The sequence below is a fragment of the Lemur catta genome, chromosome 3 (genome assembly GCF_020740605.2).
Source record: "Lemur catta isolate mLemCat1 chromosome 3, mLemCat1.pri, whole genome shotgun sequence".
Classification (NCBI taxonomy): domain Eukaryota; kingdom Metazoa; phylum Chordata; class Mammalia; order Primates; family Lemuridae; genus Lemur; species Lemur catta.
Window position 1 is genome coordinate 66,143,352 of NC_059130.1, and position 12,899 is coordinate 66,156,250.

General features: G+C 39.2%; 1 protein-coding gene and 1 non-coding gene across 5 annotated transcripts in view; both read left to right on the forward strand.

Moving 5' to 3' along the window:
- The first annotated feature begins 1,605 nt into the window (after positions 1–1,605).
- On the forward strand, positions 1,606–1,712 carry LOC123636161. The gene has a single exon (XR_006734369.1). It is a non-coding gene; the product is annotated as a U6 spliceosomal RNA (small nuclear RNA).
- Positions 1,713–6,927: 5,215 nt separating this feature from the next.
- Positions 6,928–12,899, forward strand: part of ZZZ3 (zinc finger ZZ-type containing 3) — a 105,273-nt gene continuing 99,301 nt past the window's right edge. For 3 of the 4 annotated variants that reach the window (XM_045547715.1, XM_045547718.1, XM_045547716.1), the window contains exon 1: positions 7,249–7,668. The gene's annotated coding sequence lies outside the window, so the exon portion shown is untranslated. Of the gene's footprint in view, positions 7,011–7,248; positions 7,669–12,899 lie in introns of those variants that run through there. The other variant, XM_045547717.1, reaches the window with a different exon arrangement.

The following is a 12,899-nucleotide window of genomic DNA, read 5'->3' on the forward strand; positions in this document are numbered from 1 at the left end:
TGTTTCTATTTCTATTTTCTTCTTCCTCATAATTGATACCATAGTCCTCCTCAAGGATTGAGTGATGTTACTGATCTGTGTATGAATCACCAGAATTTAGTGTAATGCCTGGTATTTGGTATTAATCAAAAAGGTTTATTTTTAATAGTGCTAGCCATTTATTGAATATTACAATGCTTCAGTCACTCTGTTAAGTGCTTTCCTTACCTTTAATCCTCTTAACAACTCTATGACTTAGGTTGAGTGGTTTGCCCAAAGTTATAACAGCAAAGAAGTGGCAGTTATGTGACTCCAACTCAAATCACTTATACACTGTAATATATTGTTTCCCAGTGAATTCCCTTGAAACTTGTGGTGGTATCTCACATTCATTAATAGTAACATCTGTTATTGTAATATATAATATGCTAAAGAATACTGGTCCCTAAGAGCGTATACAATTTTTTTACATTGTAATTGTCAAAATACATAAATGGGTAGCAGTACCATAAAGTCTTAAAGGTTGCCATGTTGACAAATGTGGGATAAAAAAATAGTTTCTGTAAGGATGATTTTCTTAGAAATTCTTAAGCTGAGAAATAAGAAAATTGCAGTCAAAGGCTAATGAGAGCCTGTGTGTTAAGTCTGTTGATTTTTTTTTTTTTTGAGACAGGGTCTCGCTCAGTTGCCTAGAGTGAATCAAGTGGCAGAATGATAGCTCACCGAAATCTCAAACTCCTGGGCTCAAGTGATCCTCTGGGCTTAGCCACCCTAATAGTTGGGACTAACGGCATGCACCACCATACTCAGCTAATTTTTCTTTTTTCATTTTTTTGTAGAGATAGGGTCTTGCTGTGTTGCTCAGGCTGATCTTGAACTCCTGGCCTCAAGTGATCCTCCTACCTCAGCCTTCCAAAGTGCTAGGATGACAGGTGTGAGCCACCTCACCCAGCCAGCCAAGAGTCTGTGGAAATGAAGGTGATTAGGTTTGGGGCCCTGGAGTCAGTTTGCCTAAATTCAAATCCTAGTAGCTTTATCACTGTCTAGCTATGGTTTGTAACACTATTTAAAGTTCTCTGATCTCCAGTTTTCTGCATTTGTTAAATGAGAATATTACAGGTTGGGTTTTTCAGGAAGCAGATACTGAGATGGTGTTAGGAATGCATATGATTTGTTGGGGAGTAACATAGGTTAAAGAAAATGAGAGGAAACTGGATTGAGCAGGAGTTACCAGAGTGATACAGGCCTGACAAAATCTCTGCCAGCCAGCCCCATAAGGAGATGTGAAGCTAAGATTGCCCATTAGAGGAGTCCTGCATTGGGCAGAAATGGCTAAGCCCTTGTACTGTCAGTAGGTCTTCTTCTGTCACCCGCTAGTGGCTACCTGAAAAAGAGAATGAGCTGAGTTTGACCTGGATGGAGTTAATAGAGGTTGTTGGCCAACCACACTCCCCTCAGATAGGCAGCAAGTGCTTTCTTGAAGAGGGGTCTGAACAGCAAATCTCTGCCACAGTTGAACATAGGATTATGATAATTATATATATTATATATAAAATACTTAACATAATTGGCAGTCAGTGATATAACCCCTTATTCTCTTTTTCTCTTTGAAAATGTGTAACTTCTGTGCTGGTTTCAGCAGTGCACATACTAAAATTGGAACAATACAGATAAGATTAGCATGACCTCTGCACAAGGATGACACACAAATTCACGAAGTATTCCATATTTTAAAAAAATGGAAAATGTGTAACCTCTAAGGACATGTTATCTATGTAAGAGTTCTGTGAAAAATATTTAATCTGAATATTATGATGGGGGAAAAATCAAGATAAATTTTTAAAAGGCACATTGTATAAACACAGCTCTCTTGGACTCCAAAAAAAGTGTTATGATAGACAAGAAAGGCTAGAAGAAAATTAAGAGAATATGACAATGCAAATGTGATCCTTGATTGGGTCCTGGATTGGAGGAAATAATTTATAAGGAACAATATTGGAACAGTTGGAGAAATTTAAATATGGATTATATATTAGATGATAGTACTGATTGTATCAATGTTAAATGATGATAACTGGTAAAATAGAAGAATGGCCTTGTTAGGAAATGTATGCAGATATGCTAAAGTTTTTAGGGTTGAAGTCATGCTAATTTGAAATACACAAACACACACACACACACATCAGACCATAACACTTTATTACCTCTTCCAAGCCTATAGAATTGCTTCAGCCTAAATGAGAGATACTGTAATAAAGAAGGAGTCCCATAAAATTAATTATTGGGTTTACTAGAAAGATGCTGTTGAGGATACTGTTCACATGGTCTTGTTTCTATTTTCCTTTTGCCTTAATTTTCCCATTTTAATTATTTTGAGTTCTGTTTTACCCATTGTACTGGTAATTTTTGGTAAGCCACGTAAGCCTTCTCAGCCATGAGCACAATGTATTGGCCTTTTGGTGATGTACAACAATTTCCCATTACTCATTAAACACCAAAAGGTTTTGTCTTGTTTACCTCCCAGTGCTTGACATAGTGTATGAGATAAAATAGGTTCTTGGTAAATTTGTCTAATAAATTCATGTTGAAGACTCCCTTTTTCACATTTCCCCCTCCCTGATTTTTGGATACCACTCTATCCAATTTTTTTGGTACTGTTCTGGTCCCTCGTTTCTCCTCTGGTTTTTGTTTTCTTTCCTTGCCTCCAACAGTGTCAGTGTTTCTCAGGTTTTGTTCTTGATTTTCAGCTCTTTTCACTCTCTGTGCTCTTCTCTAGGTAATGAAATCTAAACCAAAGGGTCAAGTTACTGTTATATTTGTAAACTCAAGACTCACAAATCTGTATGTTCAGCTTGGGCCTGGAGCCAGCATCCTAGACATACATATTCAGCTGACTCCTGGGCAGCTTCATTTGGATGTACTACAGTTACCTCAAACTCAGTATACCTTAATGGAACACATCATTTCCCCCCTAAACTTGCTCCTACTTTACTATTTCCTATGGTCATTGATGAGACCACCATCTCCCCTGTCACCAAAGCTAGAAATCCTAGACTTTTCTTTACCCAATCAACTACCTAAATCATAGAGATTCAGCCCCCAAAATATCTGTACATATACTGTATTTGGACACGAAGACACTCATCAAACCAATCATAATAGTATGAAAGTGCCCCCAAATAGAAAATGGTTAAATAAATTATATAACCATCTGTTGGGGTTTTTAAAGAATATTTACTGACATAGGAAAAAGTGTATGATCTAATGAAAGAAATTAGGATACATGATGTCATATCAGATTTTATATATCTATAGGAAAATCTATTACCTGGTTTCTTTTAGGTAATAGCAACTAGTAGCAGTACCAAGTAAATAATATCAAGTTCCATCCCATGTAGGGGGCTTTGCATCAACTGGTCTCCTTCTCTGGAATGTTTTTCCTGCCTTTGCCTGACTAACTTCCTAACTGCATTGACACTTCAGGTCTCCGTCAGCCTAGATGTTACTTCCTCAGAAGTACTTTAGAACATGTACTTTTGGGCATTGGACATATTCTCATAGTTACCTGCACTTTTCATGCATGGTACTTACCAGTTTGAATTTATGTACAGTATTTATTTATGTGATTATTTCTTGAATGTCAGCCTCCCTCCCTAGACTGTAGGCTGTCAGAGTAGGGCTTATGTTTGCTTTGTTCTCCAGCATCTGGAGAGCATTTGGCATATTTGTTGAAAAAATGAATGGATGAACTACATCAATTACTTTCAGAACATGTTCTGAGGCAGTGTCTTACGTGCCATGGTAAGGAACTGAGGGAAATGTCAGCTGGTTGCCCACTCCCAGGTCTTCTTTTATTTGGTTCAAATATTGGATTCTGGAATAAGACTGGGATTATAAAAGGAATGGCAGTGCTTTAGAAAATGTTATATAAACTCCTGAGTTAGTTGATCTTGAAGTCTCTTCCATCTTTAACATTCTGTGTTGAAAATAAAGACTATATAGGAATATGTAATTAGGGGGTGGCATTTGCCTCAAAGCTTGGCAGTGGTTCCCTTTTCCAGGAGCAATGAAACTCTTTTCCATTCTTGGATAACTGAGGATCTCAAGGGCTTCTATCCCTTTCCACTCAGCTGAGATCTACTCCAGGCCTAGAGTTTTCTTTTCTTCGCTACCCTCTTTACCATCAATGAACTGGTCATTTCTCCTTATTTCTTAGGGATTACTCCAAAGACCTTGCAGTCCAGCCACTTGGGGTTACTTGTAGTTCTCTCTCCCTTCCCACACTCATTCATGTAATCACCTCAGCTTAGAATGTACTTTTTCTCTCTGTTTAGCAAAGTCATCCTATAACTCAAATGCTAACCATTGTAAAAAGTCTTTCCCAAGCCCTCCTCTGCTAGTACAATACTTTATTCATATGGCTGGGCATGGTGGGTCATTCCGGTACTCCTAGCACGCTGGAAGGCCTAGGTGGGAGGATTGCTTGAGCTCAGGAGTTTGAGGTTGCAGTGAGCTATCATGACGCCACTGCACTCTACCCAGGGCCACAGAGCGACACTCTGTCTCTAAATAAATAATAAAATAAAGTAATATATATAAAGGCTTCTGTGGTTCAAATGGGCAAGTCACTTGATCTGTTTTATCAAGGGAAAAATACGAATAGTGTCACAGGCTGGGTTTCCCAGGGAGCAGACTCTTATGTGATTGGTATACAGGGAATTTATTAGGGAATGCTCTTGAGATCATCACTTATGAGAGGTTAGAAAAGCAACAACTATGAAGTCTCAATGAAATGCCTCAGTTGATCTTGAAGCAGGAGATGAGATGATCCATCAGAATTGTCCCAAGTTTAGGTGAGAGGGCTGGGCCTGTTATTCCTGCATTAATCACTGGATGTGGCCTCCCTGAGAATATTATCACATTGTGTGACACTAGTATGCCAGAATGGGCTGACAACTGATGGCTGGCTGTGGGCAACATTCCTGGCAGCAGATGGTAAGTACTTCTTTTTTTTTTTTTTTTGAGACACAGTCCCGCTTTGTTGCCCGGGCTAGAGGAGTGAGTGCTGTGGCGTCAGCCTAGCTCACAGCAACCTCCTGGGCTTAAGCGATCCTACTGCCTCAGCCTCCCAAGTAGCTGGGACTACAGGCATGCACCACCATGCCCAGCTAATTTTTTCTATATATATTTTTAGTTGGCAAGATAATTTCTATTTTTAGTAGAGACGGGCTCTCACTCTTGCTCAGGCTGGTCTCGAACTCCTGACCTCGAGCGATCCACCTGCGTCGGCCTTCCAGAGTGCTAGGATTACAGCTGTGAGCCACCGCACCCAGGCAGTACTTCATTCTTGAAGGGGGAGCTGAGAAGTACATCTCAGGGCCCACCACAAATAGTATCTATCTCATAGGATTGTTGGAAGCCTAAAATACGGTAACACATAAAAATACATAACATATTGCCTGGCACATAGGAATTAAGAAGCCATGGTTGTTATGGTTATTATAAATAGAATTTGTCTGTATAAGAATATGGGCAAGGTAGGGAATCTTTGTGTTTATTTTTGTGTCTCTAGCCTTAGTACAGGGCCTGGCACCAAATAGATTAAATAAAGGCTTGTTGAGGTGTTGATCAGTATAAAAATATGTCACCCTTTATCTTGAAGCAGATGTTACTTTTGAGTTGAATTGGAAACTGAAACAAATACAAAAAGCCATTTCAACTACTTAGTAACTTTTATTAGCAACATAAAAGAAGGCACTTTCCTGAAAAAAAAAAAAAAGTTCCAAAGACCAGAAAAAAAGCAATGAAGCAGTACTTGACAATTGTCAAGGAAGAGCCCCAGTTAATGGCTTCTACCACTGGATTTGATATTTTTGGAACATAATCTTCTAATTATAATCAGGGAAGGAGGTTTAACACAGTTTTCCCACAGCTCATAAACAGTGAAGTTGTCCATGGTACGATCAACCCAATGGAAGTGCTTATCTTCATTGTGTGTTAGGCTTTATTTACCTGCATGCTTTATATAGTTGGTAGATATGTTTTGATAAAGTATTTATTGAGCACTGTTTTGTTCCAGACACACTTCCTAGGCTAGAGCAATAAGCAAAAGTTACTAAGTCCCTGCCTTTAAAGAGCTTACATTCTTGGTGGTGATGACGCCGACAAATAAGGTCTGGAAGTTATAACTTATGAAGAAATAAAAGCAGGTAAAGAGAGTAAAAGCAGTGATGCAGGTGTGCTCTTTTGGATAAAGCGGTCTGGGCAGCCCGCTGATGTTGACCTCTGAGAAGGGACCTACAATACGCATCGAACATCGATGAGTTAAAAGAAATCTGGAGGAAGTGTTCTAGCCAAAGAGAACAGCAAACGCAGAGGCCTGAAGTGGTTCGAGCTTGCGTGGTGTAGTAACAGCCGCAAAGGCAGAGAGGTGAGCGAGGGGGCTGAGCGGATGGAGATGAGGTAGGCAGGAGCACATATAATAATATACGTATATGGCTATTTTTTTGGACTGAGGCCACACTGCTAAGAGAGCTAGGGTTTACAGGTTTCTTAGGGGCCATAAAGAGCAGCATGAAGCGGATTCCCAACAGCGGAGCTACAAGGACGCCTTTCTTCCATTGGTAGGGCCAGGTTAGACCGTCGCAAGGGATGGACTGCGTCCTGCCATCGGAAGACCAACCTTCGCCCAAGGGCAGGGGCGGGTCGCGGGGGTGGCCCTCGGCAGCCCCCGGCCCTCGGGCGCTGCACGGGCCACGGTTACCAGCAGGCGGTGTAGTGAGCGCGCCTGCAGCAGCCGCCGCCGCCCGCCCGTCCCAACGAGGAGGAGAAAGGAGGGGACCGGAAGGAGCCGCTGGTGCTGCGGGAAGTGGCAGGAGCGGGAGGCGGAGACCCACCTGGAAGCGCCGCGGCGCCGCTGTTGAGCTTCCTGCGGCGGCGACCACCCGAGCAAGTGCCGTGGCGGGGGCGGAGAGCGGTCACGGCTGCAGCGCCTCCCCAAGTGGCCCAGGGTGCCCGGTCCCGCGCGAAAGGTGAGCAAGCGCTCGGGGCACGTGGTGGGGGCCAGACGCGGGGGAGGGAGAACGAAGGGGGAGGGGACGGCGGGGAGGGAAACGATCGGCTCTGGGACCCGGATTTGGAGTCAAGTACCGGGAGGGGGTGGGTTGGCGGCGGCAGCGGCGGCGACTACGAAGCCCCCACGTGGGGCGGGGGTGCGCGCGCACGTGTGCGCGGGCGGTAGGGGGCGGGGAGGGCTATTGGGGACGACGGGCGCGCGCTCGCTCAGTAGCGGCCCACGTGACAGGCACGCAGAAAATGCTTCCACGTGACTGGGAGGTTGGCGGAGGCAGAGGGATGTGCCGTGTCTGGTATAACTGGTCAACGGAGAGTTTTTTTAGGTTTGCCTGCAGCACTTGTATACTAGGAGAATAGAAAGAGACGTGTAAGGGGGAAGAGGCTTCCTGCTCTTTGTGTTTTAGACGTCTTCCAGTTCGTTGATGAAATACTTTGAGTTCCGAAATCCTGACTTTTCTGTGCCGCCATGTTGTTTCTAGAGGAAGCTCGCGAGATGCTAGTGGGTTTGTATCGCGAGATCTGTCGATTCTCGCGGGACCTTGTTGGCAGAGCAGTTGTCCTGGATGGCGGAGCCTTGGCTTCCGGGGGCTTGGGACCCGCAACTCTTTCTACAAGGCAAGTCGTTAGGGAGGGGCACGGGGCGAGTGCCTCTTGGTGCCGGGAGACGTGCTGTATTAGCTTCCCCTAATCTTGAAGGGAATACAGTAAACCCATTGAGGCAACACTGTCCTCTTCCCCATCCCCCTGCGGGCGCTCCGCCACCTGCAGAAGCTTACGTGCCCCTCAGCCCGGCTACTTCCCCCCGCGCAGTGGTAGTTCCACCCCAGTCCCGCTCACTGGAAGCCCGGAGCCGTGCTCGAGCAGACGTGATGATTCCATTGGATACTGTTCTTCTTTCAAACGTTCTTGCCAGTTTTTCCCTTGCCGTTTTCCAAAGTATTGCAGACCTGTTAACCATTCTGTCGCGTTCTTTGCTGCAGTACCTTTCTCCAGACGCTTGAAACAGAACGCCTTCCATGTCTTCTCTCTGGGTATCATTTACTCGGTCATTGATAACTTTCTCATACCCCAACTTTATGTTACAGTAACTTTGGCGGTATTTGGAGGGTCCCTAATGTCTCTGACAGTACCTGAGGCAGGATAAAAATCATTCTTTTGGTCATTTTATACGTACCTACTAACTCAGTTATCCGTAGGGTTTTGAGTACGGATGGTTGTTTTAGGTTATATATTTACAGTAATTTAAGGTAATAATGATTTGTTTTGGGTTAAATTTTTTTGTTAAAAGCAAACTTCTCATAAACTTCGGTATCCAAGTTTGAGCTCAATTTTTTCTTAAGTTTGAAATAAAATGAATTTCTCTCCACTTCCTTAATGTCTTCTAAAAAATGAATTTACAGTATACCTTTGTTTTTTCGTATTGTTGAGCAGTATTTGGGTTTTATTTAGTATTCGGAGTAGGAAGTTAATTACAAAACTAATCAGGTAATTAGGTAATTCATTCATAGCTTGTTTTTTTTAAACTACAAAGGTATACTTCGTTTATACAGTTAATACAGAGAGGTATACTGTATAGAGTAACACATTCCTTGTTACACACTTAATCTCTTCCCTTAAGGAACCGCTCTGTGATTGTTGTGTAGTATTTCAAATATTTTCTGTGTTTCAGTTTGGTTTTCTTTAATGAAGCACAGTAGTGGAGTGGTGTTTTATGATGTACTGCTGTCACATTGACAATCAGTAAACATTTTTCTACTAAATTAAATTTTTACTTAATGATATTTGACTGTTGTCAGGATTCATGTATGCATACATACTTAGATAAAAAGCAGATTTTTTTGTTTGTACTTTTTTTTTTTGTCGTATAGATTTAGTGTGCCTGGTAGCTTTGCAGAAAACGTTCATCTAAAGTAAGATTTAAAGAAAATGTTTTGTTACTTGAGTTTTATATTTCTATCTTTAATGTTTATCTTATATATTTACTTTTATATGTTGTATGCTTATTTATTTATTTATTTTGAGACAGAGTCTTGCTCTGTCGCCCTGGGTAGAGTGCAGTGGCGTCATCGCAGCTCACAGCAACTTCAAACTCCTGGGCTCAAGAAATCCTCCTGCCTCAGCCTCCCAAGTAGATGGGACTACAGGCCCGTGCCAAGACTCGGGCTAATTTTTCTACTTTTAGTAGAGAGAGGTCTTGCTCTTGCTCAGGCTGGACTTGAATTCCTGAGCTCAAGCGATCTTTCTGCCTCGGCCTCCCAAAGTGCTAGAATTATGGGTGTGAGCCACTGTGCCTAGCCTATATTGTACATTTAAACTGAAACCCAAGTATGTCTATAGTATTTTTTCAGTTTTAAAAGTTTATCAGCTTGATTAAAGTAATAGTTCTGACCATGCAGTTTAGTGAACTCAACTGGAGAGTGTTAGATATATATCAGTAGTTAACACAAATGTATGTATACTTAAATTGAAAATTGCTTAACAGCTATCATTTTGTGATTTTTTTTAAAAGTTTTTTTCTACTTCAAACCTACCAGCAATATTATTTATCAGCCCTGTTACATAAAAAAGTGTCCACTCTTTGGGCAATGTGGTTTTTGTTGATAGTACAAGTATTAGGAATAAAAGTGTGTTGAGAGGTGTAATGTAGGAAAGAGGGAAAGGAGTACATAGGTTGCTATTGAGATGGAATTAGAGAAGTTGCAGCGAAAAGAGGAGTGTAGAAGGTTGACATTGTGGCAGAAGTCATGGTCCAAAAAATAGGCAGGTTCATAATAGTTGGGAGGAAAACCTGAGTTGACCAGAATTTGGAATCAGTATTTGAGGCAAATTTTTTCCTCTTACATAATTTTTTTACACAATTCTGCAGTCCATCCCCCAAATTATTAGGTATCTCCTGTCATAAAAGTTAGCACCTTAAGTTGATATTTAATTGAAACTTTGTGAATTCTTTAAGTAAAGCCATTCTGTTAAATAACATTGGTTAAGTACATTTTATTATTATTTTTGGAAGTAGGAAATTGTAAAAACAGGACAATGGGTTTGAAGGTCACAGTTATACAGTGGCCTTTGCAAAGGTATCTATGCACGTTTAGCTTGGTAATGAGGCCTTTGGTAGTCGTGTGCATCTGATCTACATAATAATATATGTTCCTTGCTCTTAACAACTTTTGCTTTATAAACTGTTTTCATTAGTGGGTCTTGGGAAGTTCCAGTCTTTTACAGACACTAAGTTATTCGAGGTTCTTGGTAGAAATATACTGAGGAAATCCAAGGAAGAGGAGAAATGTATTTTACATGGTTTGAGTTTGCTTGAGCAAAACTTAACCAAGAAATTTTATTTTTCATTTTTTCAGTTATTATCATAGAAGTGGGGAAGGCTAATGGGCTTGAGTGATCAGAGGAAATTAATTAGTAACAGTGATAATATTGATTTGTCCTCACTTGAATTTTTTTTCTTAAGGTCTGACACCATGCTAATTTCCATAAACCTGTAACTTTGTGAGCTGTACAGTGTGATACCTATGTTACATGTTAATTATATCAAGGATATAAATTTTATTTCTTACCTCTTCTTGAATCGGCGTCTAAGAGAGATTACAGTAAACTATTTCATCAGAAATATCAATGAAAGTACGTTATAGTTGCTTTTTTAAAAAGCTAATTTCATATGAAAATTCAGTTTGGAGTTATCTACAAGGAATAGTTGCTGGAGATTTTTTGATTTTTATAACAGTGTTTAATATAGATGTGGTATATACTGTGGTGCAAATTGCTGTAATTAATGCTCTGATAACCACTGTAATTAAACTCTACAGAACACTGTCAGTAAATATTTTCCAAAAGTCCAAAATCACAGTTTGGTTATTTTGTTTGAAACTATCCTCATCTTTTTTTCCTTTCACCTTTTCTTTTTTTTATCATCAGTCTAAGTAGTTTTTGTCTTGTCAGAGACAAATGAGTTGAGTATCTTTCCCTGAGGATAATATCATTTTGTGATTAAGTGAACTATTCAGTTATTACTACTATTTTTTTGGAACTTTGGCGTATTTATAAATTAGAGTCAGTAATTCAGCTAACATTTGTTGAGTGCTAGTGTTCTCAGCCATTTGGAACATAGCAGAAATCCTGGACGTAGAAAGGTCTTGGCCTTCAAAATAAGTGTACTCAAGAACAATAAGCCAGTGGCCTTTAATAGGAAACTACTAATTAGAATTAGCACACAGATTGAAAGCCACAGTGTTGACCATTGGACTTAGGAACACTGACAGCTGAAATGGCATCTTATTTAAGGGAAGGGGAAAATCTATTAAAAAGTAGATGGAAGTATAGAGTAGTGTTTTAAGGCCATTACATAAAGACACTTATATAATCATTAACATCTGAGGGAATCACAATGTTGTAGAGTAGTATAGTAAATTGAAAAGACTGTTAATAAAGTAAACGTCTTCAAAACTTTGTCATTATGTTAAATTTCAGTTTTCTGGAGAATTCACTTACATGAACTCCTTATTTGATTATACCAAATAAAAATGGTGCTATTGTGTATGAAATTTTCATTGTTAATTTTATTGCTTTTATCTGTTTATCTTTCTACTTATTTATTTTATATTTCAAGGAATTACTCCCAAACAAAGCTCAATTATGTTTTATATTTGACACCAGTACTAAACAGCCAATTTCCCAAGATTAGCACATTTGTTAATGAAGGAAATAGAAAAGTAGGTAATTAGAATTTGTAAATGACCTGCCCATATGATTCAGTTCTGTAGTATTGAATCCTGATATTGAGTCTCTATCCTTAGCCCAGCTAAGTGTCCTGGGGTGAGAATTGTTTGATTTTGTAGTGAGTTTTCATTGTTGCATTGTCGCCCGTCTGTCTTTTACTATGTTAGTTTAAACTTTGTGCTTCCTTCACTGGTGGAGTAATAGTAGATAGTATTTGACTGGGGTATAAAGTATGTTGTATGTATTTTAAGAATTTTTAACGCTGGCTTGAGGACTTTAAATCTTGGGAATTAATATAACCATTATTAGCATTTTGATATATTTCTTCTGTTATTTTAAAATACATTTTTTACATACTTGCAGATACAACATTTAATTTTATGTTCTGCTTTTTGACACTTTCCCATTCTCACAGTGAGTCTTAATATCATTACAAATAGTATAATGTTCTGTGCAGTGAACCTATCCTATTATTCCTTATTCTAATTTTTTGCATATGTAAATAATAGTGTGAAGAACATATTTATACATGTTTCTTGTATATAGTACTATCTGTTAGTATATTGCCAGAAATAATGTTTAGGTACATTTTAAAGATTTTTTAACATTGCACAGTATTTATCAAAAGGGATAAAATTTATGTTCCCGTTTGAGTGGCTGTTGCTCTATACCTTGTCAACATTTAATATTATTTATTAAAACTGTTAATAGGGTATAAGACATATTGTACTTGTTTATTTCTTTAGTTATTAACGAGGTGAAACTTTGATTAATATATGTATTTCTGTTGTGAATTTTTAACATAAACAGAATTTTTAAATTAATGCTATCAAATATCTTGATAAAATTTTGTTCTGTTTTTATTAAATTCCCCCTTTTCCAGAAATGTAATAAATAAACAATACTGATTTAATACTGTTTCTTTAGTTTTTCTAGGTTTAGATTTAAATAAATTCAGCTTTTTACCTTATCTGGTATTGGTGTGAAAGAGAATTTAAATGTTTTCTTCCAAATTGATAACTGTCTCTACCCTTTATTAAATAATACTTTATTTTCCCATTGTTTTGTTATGCTTCATTTTTATATTTTAGTGTTATATTTTATATTGTTTATCCTGAGCC